The sequence below is a fragment of the Ambystoma mexicanum genome, chromosome 2p (assembly GCF_040938575.1).
Source record: "Ambystoma mexicanum isolate Mex_15411 chromosome 2p, UKY_AmexF1_1, whole genome shotgun sequence".
Taxonomy (NCBI): Eukaryota; Metazoa; Chordata; class Amphibia; order Caudata; family Ambystomatidae; genus Ambystoma; species Ambystoma mexicanum.
This window is the reverse complement of record NC_090923.1, coordinates 710,958,081-710,970,191: the sequence shown is the minus strand read 5'-3', so window position 1 is coordinate 710,970,191 and position 12,111 is coordinate 710,958,081. Positions and strand designations below refer to the sequence as shown.

Sequence of the window (12,111 nt, the reverse complement as noted above, 5' to 3'; positions counted from 1 at the left end):
GATGCTAATGCAGATTAAAGGTGGGCTTTAAGTGGCTCGCGGCTAGCTGGGGAGGAGCCCAGGCACTCTCCAAAAACTGCTGTCAAGCCGGGGTCCTGCTGGGCTCCTCCAACTAGCCCTATAGGCCCAACCCCCTCAGGCAGCCGTCCTGGGATCGGTACTTCTGATGCAGAAAAAAAGGGGCAGCCGGTGCACCAAAAAATATAATAGCAGTGCGGCCATCTCTTCTTTTATTTCTTAATTAAGAACTCCAAGACACTCCAACCCCCACAGGCAACTCTTGCACCATGCGGCTCTATTGGATGGAAGGGCTGCCTGAGGGGGTTGGCATCTCTAATGAAAAAACACAAAAGGAGAAATGATACAATGTTATCATACCTTTTGCTGCATCCGTCTACTCCTTTTGTTTCTTAATCACAGACTCCGAACCCTGCAGGGAGCTGGCTGCCTGTGGGGGTGAGAGCCTGTAATTAAGAAGCAAAAGGTGAAGGGGGCACAGCAAAAGGTATGCAGCGTGCCTGCCTCTCCTGCTTGATTTCCACTGCCCTTGTGAGCAAAGCAATTTCCACCGGCTCTCTCTTGCTCATACCTAGGCCACGTCCCCCTGTTAGATATGATATGATATGGCATTTATGACGCGCCTATACACGGGTGTCTCAAGGTGCGGCAAGGGAGGGGGAAGAGAGGGAAGACACAACAATCCTACTAGGCCAGGTGTGATTCAGATCGCGCAAGTGCATGGGAGGGGGAAGTGGGGGGGAGGGTAGGGGACAGTGCAGTACATAATAGAATAAATAACACTAAGTAAAAGTACATCAAGCAGGTGGCAAGTGCAAAGGTAAGTGTGGACAACAGGTGTCAAGTGCTGGTAGTGGGACTGTAGGGATACAGAAACAGTCCCCAAGTGCAGGGGTTACCAGGAAGGGAGTGCAGGTGTGCGATTGGCAGGGGAGGGGACCTGGGCCCGAGATCAGAAGGTGGCCAGGTAACCAGTGCAGTTTCAGTTTCGGTCAGAAAGTCAGCAGGGGAGAGGAGGAGAAAAAGCAGAAGCAAAGAGAAAGGTTTTGAGGTGCTTCCGGAACTGGAGATGATTCTCCTCAAGTTTCAGGGAGAGCACCCCCTTCGATGTCTTGCCCTACTTAAAACACTGGATTAAAGTTTCCTGACTGAAGGTAGAACTGCTGCTACAGTTGAATAACCCAGCCCACAGTGCCGTGGTTTAACTTGGCCATAAAGGGTGGGGGGGCACACTTTTCCTGTTTCAACCGCTGTGCTGTGGAATAAGCTTCCTCACGCTCGCAACATTTAAGCATCTGTCCTTTCGTCAACTGTTAAAAACGTTTCTGTTTTAGGTATTCCTGCTGTTTCTTCTGCCCCTGGTTTTCCAGTTCCCAGTGCAATAATGCCCTTGTTGGTGATAGCTGCACTCAATACATTTGGATAACATAACATAATGTAGCCTTGCCATTAGTTCATTATTGTCTCCTAAAGTGTACCATTAGTGCCTATCTCGGTCAAAAGGCTTGTTCCTACAAGCGAGAGTGCAGGATCAGTTGTTGCCATCGCTTGAAGATGATCATTCAAGCAAAGAACATTTTATGAGACACATACAATCTATTTTGTTCTTTTGTGTGTGAACGAGGCCAGTCTTGTTTGTTAACCCTCATGCAACTGTTGGGAAAGGGGGACGATTGTCCCAGATTCCCAGACCCCCATGCGCTTTCGGATGAGTGAGAGACCTGAAAGTGTACGGCAGGGGTTCAGGGAGGGTACAGAGGGGAGGAGGTATTAGCATCTGTAATGCAGGCAGAGTAGCGCATGCTTTGCTTTGCAGTATGTTGTGAATCAAACGCCATCTTAGATAAATAGCAGCCATATTGAAATCAAAGTCTAACTATGCGCTGCAGCCAGGATTGCAAGCCTAGGCCACAAACATGGAAATAAGTGTATGCATGCGAAAATGGGTTGTATCCTGGACACCAGTGAGAAAGGCCAGAGCTGTAGAGATTCATAGACCTTTCATTGTCTTGTGTTGCCAGCATTTTGTATCCCAAGAGGAATGGGTCCTTCAAGGCCACAAGGGAGTTGAGAGCCCTCTACGAAAAGTGAACCCATGAGAAGGACGGCACGAGCCTTCGACCTTCCCTGTCCTAGCTCTAATAGCACCCAGATCCCCCATCCCAGGAACCCCGGCATTCCAAGGTACTAGTCAATTCCAGACCACTGACCATAAAGCTGCTAGACCACCTCCCCCACAATCGATCAGAAAGCAAGGACAGGCTGCCTTCACCAAGGGTCACGTGATTTGTGCTGCGAAGTGCCGGGAGGGGCAAAACAACAAACATAAAAAGAGGGTGGAGAGCTTTGGAAGGGCACGACGTATCTGGAATCGAGTTAGGGTTTGTTAGTTACAATGACCCTGAAGTATCCTCTTAGCCCTTGTCTGCAGTACCAGGAGCACATTAGGTTAGAGATAAAGAATGTATAGTTTTCTTTTTATAATAAGCAATTACTTGTAGCTTTGTGTCTGATGTCGTGCGAGAAGGATCCCACGTGGAAGAAGATGGACAGAAGAGGCTGCGTCCAATGGCCTGGCATCCCCCATGGAGCAGGTAGCCTATGTATAGTGTCTCTCCAACCAGGCATTCGGATTTGTAACGTATGTAACTTACGTCACTGATGACGATGCATGCCTTTTTCATGTGATGCATGTGCTGATTTAGCCCGAACTTTCCACGGCAGCAGAGCACTTTGCTGGCACACCTTTATTTTTGTGTTCTTCTCGCAAGAAGTGTGCTGGGCTTTTTTCCCTAGTGGGTTGCATTTCTTTTGGTGTGAGCGCTGTGGGGCTCCTCTACACAACCATCTGCCCACCAAAGACAAAGGGACACGTCCCGCCCCTGCCTCACCTCTTTTTAATGCTTTGCAGCCAAGGCCAGAGTACCATTAGTTCTTTTTAGTTTGGGCTGAAAGTTGGTAAAACCAACTTGGCAAAAATATTACTACTGCCTAGGATGGGCATTTATATTTGTGCAAGTGTACGTAGTATTTTGGTTTACTGATTGGATGACTATTCCTGTCATTCCATTCATAACCCTACATCTGGTCCCTCCACCAATCAGCCCTACACTTGAAATAAAGTGCACATTTATACTAATTAGTCCAGGGTGGTAGAGTGGGCTATTTCCTCAGGTACCCGGTCTACAGAAAACCTTGTTGCACAGGGCGCATGTGAGTTTCCTGAGTGTTGGGCTACCTTTTTTCCTTGTGGCCACTTGCAGAGCAACTATCATTCATTACTCTTTCTCTGGGGGAGGGGGAGGGAGAAGGGAAAGGGGCTGAAGTGGAGATCTAGGGAATTCGGAGACTCATTGGAAAAGGTAGGGGTAGGCAGATTGGCCATTTTACATATTTTGCCTCATCGAAGCTGCCTGGGCAGTTTAACGCTGCATTTCTACAGGGAATCATTACCTCATGATGAAACCATTTTAACAATGGGTTTGAAATGATCGGTAAAAAATAAACATAAAGTGCTTTTTAGACTCTGTAAGGAAAATGCAATAATGATCCTGTTTTCCAACTATGTAATTTTAAATCTTTCAGTTCAATATGCCTTTTGAGATAACATCAGTAATTTGTAGGGAATTACCAGGGCCCACCTTAAAACTACCAGTGCCTAACTTTGAAAATATGTTACATTCATCAGTTACACGAGAAGAAAATGTGTTTTGTTAAAATGCAACTCTTAAACTAGACATGTGGACTGTTTACAATCCGTTATACAATGTTCCCTTCTTCCAGGGCATTCCAGAAACTTTTATGGTCTTTTAAATAAGACACAAATTCCAGACCTGCATTTCAGGAATACTGTTCCTTCAGCCAATGGAGTTTAAAGGGCTCTTTTTTTCTTCACTTTGAGAATGCATTGTCCTGTGGGTTTTTCTTTCACCAATCTTTTCACTCTGCACCATCTGATGAAGAAGCCTCTGGGACTTCAAAATCTAAGGCACCATTTAATCTCTGCATAATACTTTCTGTTAGTCCAATAAAAGGTATCAAAACCTGCATCTTGTGGTATTTGTTTTAAAAGACATTTTTTATTAAACAAAGGTGTGGCCATGGTACATAGCAATATTCAAATAAAGATGATGCACTAAAATATAGAGCATCTCAAATAGCCCAAAATCATTTAGCAGTAGAAAAACACATTCCATCACCCCACCCGCACAAGAGCCCACAATTCCACCCATGAATTCCTAAAGTGCAATTCCTCTTACGTCAGTGTGAAATTATGCAACAAATTTGGTTTATACACCGTTATCGAGTTATCATTACCATATTCAGTGGTAGCCAAGTCTTAAGATATACATCCAATCGATCTTCAACGTGGCCATGATTCTTTGAGCGCCAACACTGCCCATTTGGAAAGCACTGGCCATTTCCTAGATGTCCAACATTTTGTCACTGTGATCCTGCCAATAGGAAAAGCGTAAGCAACCGATCCATGCAACCTGTACGTGGATACACCAACTCATTTGCACCCTGAGTAATACAGCCCATGGGTCCGATGGGAGACTAATTTGAATATCTCCTGCCAATAATTATGTACTCTTGGACAAGACCACCACATGTGATAAAAATCTCCCGTCTCACCACATCCCCGCCAGCAATCAGGCAATTACCTCAGGAACATCTTATACAACCTAGTGGGAGGGAGATACCATTTGTAACACGGTTTGAAAGTAAATTCTTTATTGGTTATGCCCCTAGATGCTGCGTAAACCCTCGACTAAATATAATTCCACACCTCACCTTCAATAGGGTATCCTAAGTCTGCTTCCCACTTGTCCATATATCGTAAACCTAGTACTGTAACTGTGGTGTCCTGGCCAAGCAGTTTATAAAATGTCGAGACTCTGGCACTACTAAGGCCTGCCTCTAACATCCGTTCCAACGCTACATCAGGTCTAGATCCGCCCTTCTGGACCACTGAAGGAAAGGTAAACTGGTCATCCAACTGCTCTGGAGCTTTGGAGGAAGAACGACTTGGGAGGCAGCCGCAGTGCTCTTTATTCAACACCTGCCAAGAGCGCTGTAACAGGAAAGGGCAATTGGAGCATTTGCAAACACCTGTGTATAGGCGCGTTATAAATGCCATATCATATCATATCATGCTCGGCTTGGATTGGAGAGAAGCGTTACCGATTCTGAGCCATGAGTAGACTGGTGAAGAGGTGGGTATGACTATCCTCGAGGCAGTAGGACCCATAAGTCACGTGAAGAGAGAGGATACGTTGCAGAGTCCGTTCCTCTAATGGGGACTTGCCGGAGCGTGTGTGACAGTGATTGAGGACCAGAGGAGCTTTCTCAGGTTTCTCCTTTCATGTAATTACCCTGTGAATGACCAGGGCGGGCGGCGGTGGTTATGGTCAGCAATTATGAGGATCTATAAGCGCACAAGGGACAGATAAGCGGATAAAAACCGCAACAAGCAACCTGGAAAATGTATGAGCGACGTTTGGCTAAACCAAGCCCAAACTCGCTTATAATAAGTGGACCTGGCAACACTGCCAAAGAGCAAGAGGGCCGTACCACTGTAGCAAGGACAGCTGCAATAGCGTAGCGATGCCCAATACCTCTGCCATAGTGACCCCTTAGGCTCCACAGGGCTAACCTCAAAGGTTACGCCCTGCGCACCAAGCCAATATTCAGGCCCCACCTAGGGGAAGTATGACCGCTGCACACTGCAGATGATTTCAGGTCTTCGTGTGCCCCAGCCATTCCAACACTGGCAAGTACCATTCTTAGGCATTCAGCACCCACCGGGATGGTAAAGAGATGCATTGATCCCCATCGTATTTGGAGGCTCTCAATGAGACATCCTTTTTGTCTCGCTAAGTCATGCCCCCCATCGTGTGTAATTTAAAACACTGGGCGAACACAATGTCAAACTGTTCTTTGCACGGTAATGACAGGAATTTTTCTTTTTTGTGGCAATGCTCTTGAGAAGAAACGAGTTCAGAAGTGTGCGTGGAGGGAATTTATGTATGAAAAATATAGTGATGAAAGAGGAATGTGCACTTTTTCGCAAAGTGGCAAGAAGTTACTGTAAACATGCAAACACTTCTAGCCATAAATGATTAGTTTCAGAGTACATAGTGCATGTTCAGAGTTCTCATATGTGTCAATGCCAGATGGAGTCAGTCCTGGTTTTTGCTTTGCATTTTGGGACTTGCAGTGTTTTATAATTGTCCTAAGAAATGTAAACAGAGAAGCAGTAATGGATGGACTACACACACCTGATGTGGGGCACATACAGGGTGTTGCGCCGATCATCCCATGTGATTGCTTTACAAATTGAGCTACCCTTTTTTTAAAAAAAGTTTTTTTTATTGAATTTTAGAACTAATTGAAAACGTTCCCTCAACAGAACTACCCCCCATTCCCCCGCCCCCCCCGAGGCGACGACTACTCCGTTCCTGATTCGCTTTCTTCCTGGACTCATACTTCATGTTCATTACAGATCTAATAGTCTCAGGCGTTGTGGACACCACATCACTCTAAAGTCATCCTTAAGAAAAGTTACTATTTACCCCCCAATCCGCGGCGAAGTCCTGTACTTTGTTGTCCATTCTAAAGCCACAATTTCCCAGATCTTTCATAGCCAATCCTGAATCTTGGGGGTCTCCGGGCACTTCCACCTTTGGGGCTATTAACATCATAGCCGCCAAAGTTAGTATCAGTTTTGCTTTCTCCCTCACCCTAGGTTCCCCCTCTCTCACAGTTCCTCTAATGCCTAGGAGGATCTGTGCCGGCGATCTTCCATCTCCGGAGCCAAAGGCCTGCTCCTGCGCCCCCTGTATCTCCCTCCAGAAAGGTTCAATTTTTGGACACTCCCACCAAATATGCTCTGCTGTGCCCACCAGACCACAGCCCCTCCAGCACACCCCCGAGGTTCCTGGATACATCTGGTGAAGGCGGACCGGCGTGTAATGCCATCCGACCAATATCTTATACCAAGCTTCCTGCAATTGGGAAGCCTTAGCCCGTTTGGGTATTTTCCTCCACAACCTCTCCCATTTTGCCCGACTGATTTCCCTCCCCAGGACACGTTCCCATTTCTGCATATACGCCCACTGGAGACCTGCGCCCCGCTACCCAGAATCCTATAAATATTGGAAATTAGGCCCTTCGCTCCATCATTAGACAAAAGAAAGCTTTCGAATTTCGTTGGTTCTCTAGTAGCCGCCTTTCTATTCTCCGGGTGTAACACCCAATGCCTTATCTGTGCATACCTTAATCATTCCCCTTCCTGTATTGCATATTCCCATTTACAATCCTCAAAAGACAACAATTCCCCCCCTCGGAACATATCACACAGCTTTTTACAACCTCCATCCTGCCAGTGCTGAAAAGCCCCCTTCTCCATTCCCGGTGTGAAATCCCGGTTACCAAAAATAGGTATAAAAAGCGATGGGAATGTTGTAATTCCCTTGGGTCCCGCCACTTTGTCCCAGATATCCGCCATGAGCTTGGTTATAGAGCTCTCGTAAAGATGTTTAGGTCTGTGCGATTTAGGCAGCCACAAGACTTCTTCCAAGTTACGGTGCGCGACCGCCCTATCCATTTTCACCCACAGTTTATCCTGCGTTCCCTTCTCTTCCCTTAACCATTCCCTAATGACCCGTAGCTACGCCGCTTCATAATACCGCCTAAAATCCGGCAATGCCAGCCCTCTTTCTATCCTGGATGCCATCAATAAACGACTGCTCACCCTGGCCCTTTTCCCGTCCTTAGTCAGCGTTCCCAATTCCCTAAAAAAGCCTGGTGGTATCGGCTGCGGGATTGCCTGAAATAAATACAGCAATCGCGGGAGTGTAACTATCTTGACCGCAGCAATACGGCCCATCTAGGACACCCTAAGACATCTCCATTTCTGAAAATCCCTTTTAATTTCCTTCAGAAGTGGGGGGTAATTGGCCATATACCAACCCGCCAGGTTTGCTGTAATCCGAACTCCCCCCATATATCTAACCCCTCCCGAGCTCCATATAAAGGGAGTACCTGTCTTCAGTGCGTCACGCTCCCCTGCTCGAAGTGTTAGGTTCAAGATTTCAGATTTGTTCGCATTAATCTTTAATCCTGACACCTCCCCGAACCCCTCTAACAAGGCTATGCTAGCTTGGATTGAGTTACTTGGTGCAGTCAAGGTGAGCAACATATCATCAGCAAATGCTGCTACCTTCTGTTGTTCTCCCCCAAAAGGTATGCCCTTTATCCCCTTCGCCTCCCTTATTGCGTGTAAAAGAGGCTTCAGATAGATTGCGTAAAGTAGTGGCGATAATGGGCAGCCCTGCATTGTGCTCCTCTGCAGTCTTACCGGCCTTGACGTTGTCCCATTCACCACTATTCCAATGGATGGGGCTTGATAATTAGCTTGGACCATGGTCAAGAATTCCCTTCCAAAACCCATTTTCCGCATCACCCGGAACAGAAAGGACCACTCCACGCGGTCAAATGCTTTTTCCGCATATAGTGCCAAAAGGACCGCGGGAGTGCCCGTTCTCTGCACTTTTTCTACTAAGTGAGCCACCCGCCTGATTTTATCCACCGTTTGCCTGCCCCTTACGAAACCTGCCTGATCGGGGTGTATCAGGGTTGGGAGATGAATTTCGAGTCTGTTAGCCAAGATCTTTGTAAATATCTTGGCATCAATATTTATCAGCGCGATAGGCCTATAGGATGTTCTCTCCTCCGGGTCCTTGTTAGGCTTAAGTATAAGAGTTAACTTAGCTTCCTCCATAGAGGGGGCATCTCTGCCTGTCCGGCGAAATGTATTATAGAGCGAGGTCAATTGCGGGGCTAGTTGTGTTATAAACATTTTATAAAAGGCAGCGGTATAGCCATCTGGGCCCGGGGCTGTGTTTGCCGGAAGAGCTCTAATCACCCTTCGCACTTCCTCCTCTGTAATTTCTTGATTAGGGGTCTCTCGTGCCTCCTTCCCAATGTTCCGCAGCTGCATCTTTTCTAGGAACCGTTCCTGCAAACTACAAGGATTCTGTGAAGCATAAAGGGAGTCGAAATATTCCGACAATACTTCCTGTAGTTCCCCCATTCGTGTGACCCGTTCCCCTGAACCGGTTTTCAATACCGTGATCGCGCTCAGCACCCTCGCCCCCCTAAGTAACAGCACCAATAGCGCATCTGCCTTATTCGCCTTCGCGTAATATTTCTGGCGCACCGCAAGTAGAGCCCCCTCTGGTATTTTAGTTTGGAGAAGTTGTAGTTGCCCCAGTGCCCTTCTATATTCTCTCATAGCAGACCTGGATGGAGTCAAACCTGCTTTCTCCCTAGCCACCTCCACTTCTGCCTCAAGTTGCTTTTCCAATGCCATCATTTGTTTTGCTCGTTGAGTGGCTGCTGCTATTAGTTCCCCCCTGAGAGTTGCCTTGAACGCGTCCCATCGTACATCCTCTCTCGTATCCCCCTTCCTGTTGATGGCATAGAAAATCTTGATCTTCTCCTCAATTTTTGTGATCCGCTATCCCTATCGGACCCGTGCTCACCTCCCGAATCCCACCCACCAGTCCTGCTGATACCCAAATATAGTCAATTCTGGATTGTGACCCATGGACTCCCGATAAAAAGGTATATCCTTCCTCGCCCCCCTTCAGCTCCCACCACGCATCCCTCAACCCCATCCTCCCAATCCTATCCTTCAATCCCGCCAACGTTACCACCCCCCCACCCCTACTTGCCCACCGATCCTATCCTGTTCCCTGTCCCAGGCCATATTGAGATCTCGCATCAGGACTATCTGCCCCCAGGCCTGTTCTTCTATCACCTTCAGCACTCGCTGTAGGAACTGCTCCTGCCCAGAGTTTGGGGCGTACATGACCGCTATTGAATAGGGAATTTCCTGATACTTTCCCTTGACCACAATATACCTCCCCTCCTTGTCCCGTAATACATCACTGACTCTAAAGTCAACCGTATTCTTAATAGCCAAGGCCACTCCCCTTGTTTTTCTATGGCTGGAGGCGTGTAGAATCTGGTCGAACCCCGACAATTTCAATCGCCCCTGATCCCTGCCCAAAAAGGTGCATTTCTTTTAGCCCCATGATGTCTGGCCCTTCTTTCCTCGTAAATTGCTCCAGCATTTTCCTCTTAAGAGGGGTGTTCAACCCTCTCACATTATGCGGTAGCCACTTGAAAGGTCAACACCCAGGGTTTGCTCTGCATCCAGTGCCACTGCCCTTCCGCCCTCCCCTCTGCCGATTGCTTCGTCGCCCCAGCCTCTTCGTCCCCTTCCCTCCCCCCTCCCACAACCCCCCCCCCGGAAGAACATTTCTTCCCGATAGGAACCCTTGTTCCTATCCCGGGCATTCCCGCCCTTTATGCTCCCAAAATGGTTGCTCCCTCGACGACCCCAAAGCTTCAGTTCCCCTTTTTAAAGGCCCACCACCCCTTTTACCACACTTTTGCATCAGAGGTCACCTTGAGTCCCCGTTGCTTCTTCTCTGGTCTTCTCTTTTCGCATAGTCCCGCCCTCCTTCACTCATCTTCTCCTTTTCTCTCCGATTGTCGTCCACTCCCAAGGTCTCGGCCTAGGCTGACTGCTCATCCCCTGCGTGCCAGAGCCTGTGGGGGCCTCCTCCAGTTCTATTTGAAGTATATCCGCCCAATCCTGCACCGAGGTGATACGCCTCTGGCTCACCTTCCCACTCAAAGATCAGACCAAACGGGAAGGTCCATTTATAACGAATGTCTTTCTCCTTAAGTGCTGTTAACACCAGACTCATTTGTCTCCTCTTTGTGAGCATGCTGCTCGCCAAGTCTAGGTACAGTGCAATCTGCTGCCCCTTGAACATAATTGGCTCACGTTTTCTTGTGCTGCCTAGAGGACCATTTCCTTCTGAGCATATCTGGTGAAGGCCGCCAGGACATCCCTTGGCCTTGATGTTTGACCCTTGGCCAGTCTACCCACTCTGTACACGCAATCTAGTTCAACCCTATCCGGGTCCTCTTCTTCCAGGATGCCAGCGAAAACTCCCTGGAGTACCGCTTTTAGATCCTTATCTGGGACCGATTCCGGTAGCATTTTTACCCTTATATTGATCCTTCGGGATCTGTTTTCAATATCCTCCATCTGAGTCTCAAGGTTTTGAGTTGCTACATCCAGTCTCTCAATGGCTTCAATATTAGCCATAGTTTCCTTGTCCACTTCTTGGAGGCCTTTTTCCAGAAGGTCTGTTCTCTCCTCTAGTTGCCGCATCTCCTGTCTAATCTCCCGTAAGGCTTCATTTAAGTCGGCACGCATGAGTTGAAACTGCTCCTGAAAAGTCTTTGCAAAATTGGTTTGTAGGGCATGCAGCTCGCCCAAGAAGTCCTGTCTCGACATTAGGGTCAAATCCTCCATACCCCCATGAACATTGCCTTCTCCGGTCTCTTCCTGGTGGCCCCTGGCCCTGGCCTTTGTGTTTTGCACGGGCCACATTGCATGGAGTGTGCCTGAGAGGTATCCCGTGGCCTGAATCAGCTTACCCCCTTTTCCTTTGGCCTTCGTGGACATGGTCCACAGCCCTCCACTCCCCAGCGTACCTCTGCCCCTCCACTGGGTGTTCTCGGGGTCATCCCGCTTCCTCTTAGTCCTCGTATATGCTCCAAAGTGAAGTGCTCTATCCCCGTTGTGCTGTCTCACTTTATCCGGCCGCTCAGACCAAGCCTCTTATACCTGCTCCTTTTGCACACTATGTGCCTTGCCCACCAAAGCGTCCCTTTTCTCTGTATCCCCTCCGCCACCACACCGGCCCGGGTAGTTTCAGGCAGAATGCACAGTGCTCATGCCCCCGACCACAAGTTGGCCAGATGGCAAAGACCACTTTCTGTTGTCACCTCCATCTGAGGTGACAACAGTCAGCTGAGCTGAGTCACATCCACCTTGTGGTATCTCGTAGTACCCCTGGTGCTCTGCCGGCGTGGCCACACGAGCCAGGGCCTTCTCTTATTTCTGAAGTTGTGGGGTCCTGGGAGTTTTTCTGCCCCCCCCGTAATTAGGAGGGAGTTCCTCCAACCCCCTCCCATCTCGCGGTAAGTTCCCTCCCTGTACCG

At 48.2% G+C, this 12,111-nt stretch overlaps 1 protein-coding gene across 2 annotated transcripts in view; it reads right to left on the bottom strand.

Moving 5' to 3' along the window:
• The window catches only part of LOC138566701 (calcineurin B homologous protein 2-like), a 170,972-nt gene that overhangs the window by 28,115 nt on the left and 130,746 nt on the right, over positions 1-12,111 (bottom strand). The window lies entirely within an intron of this gene.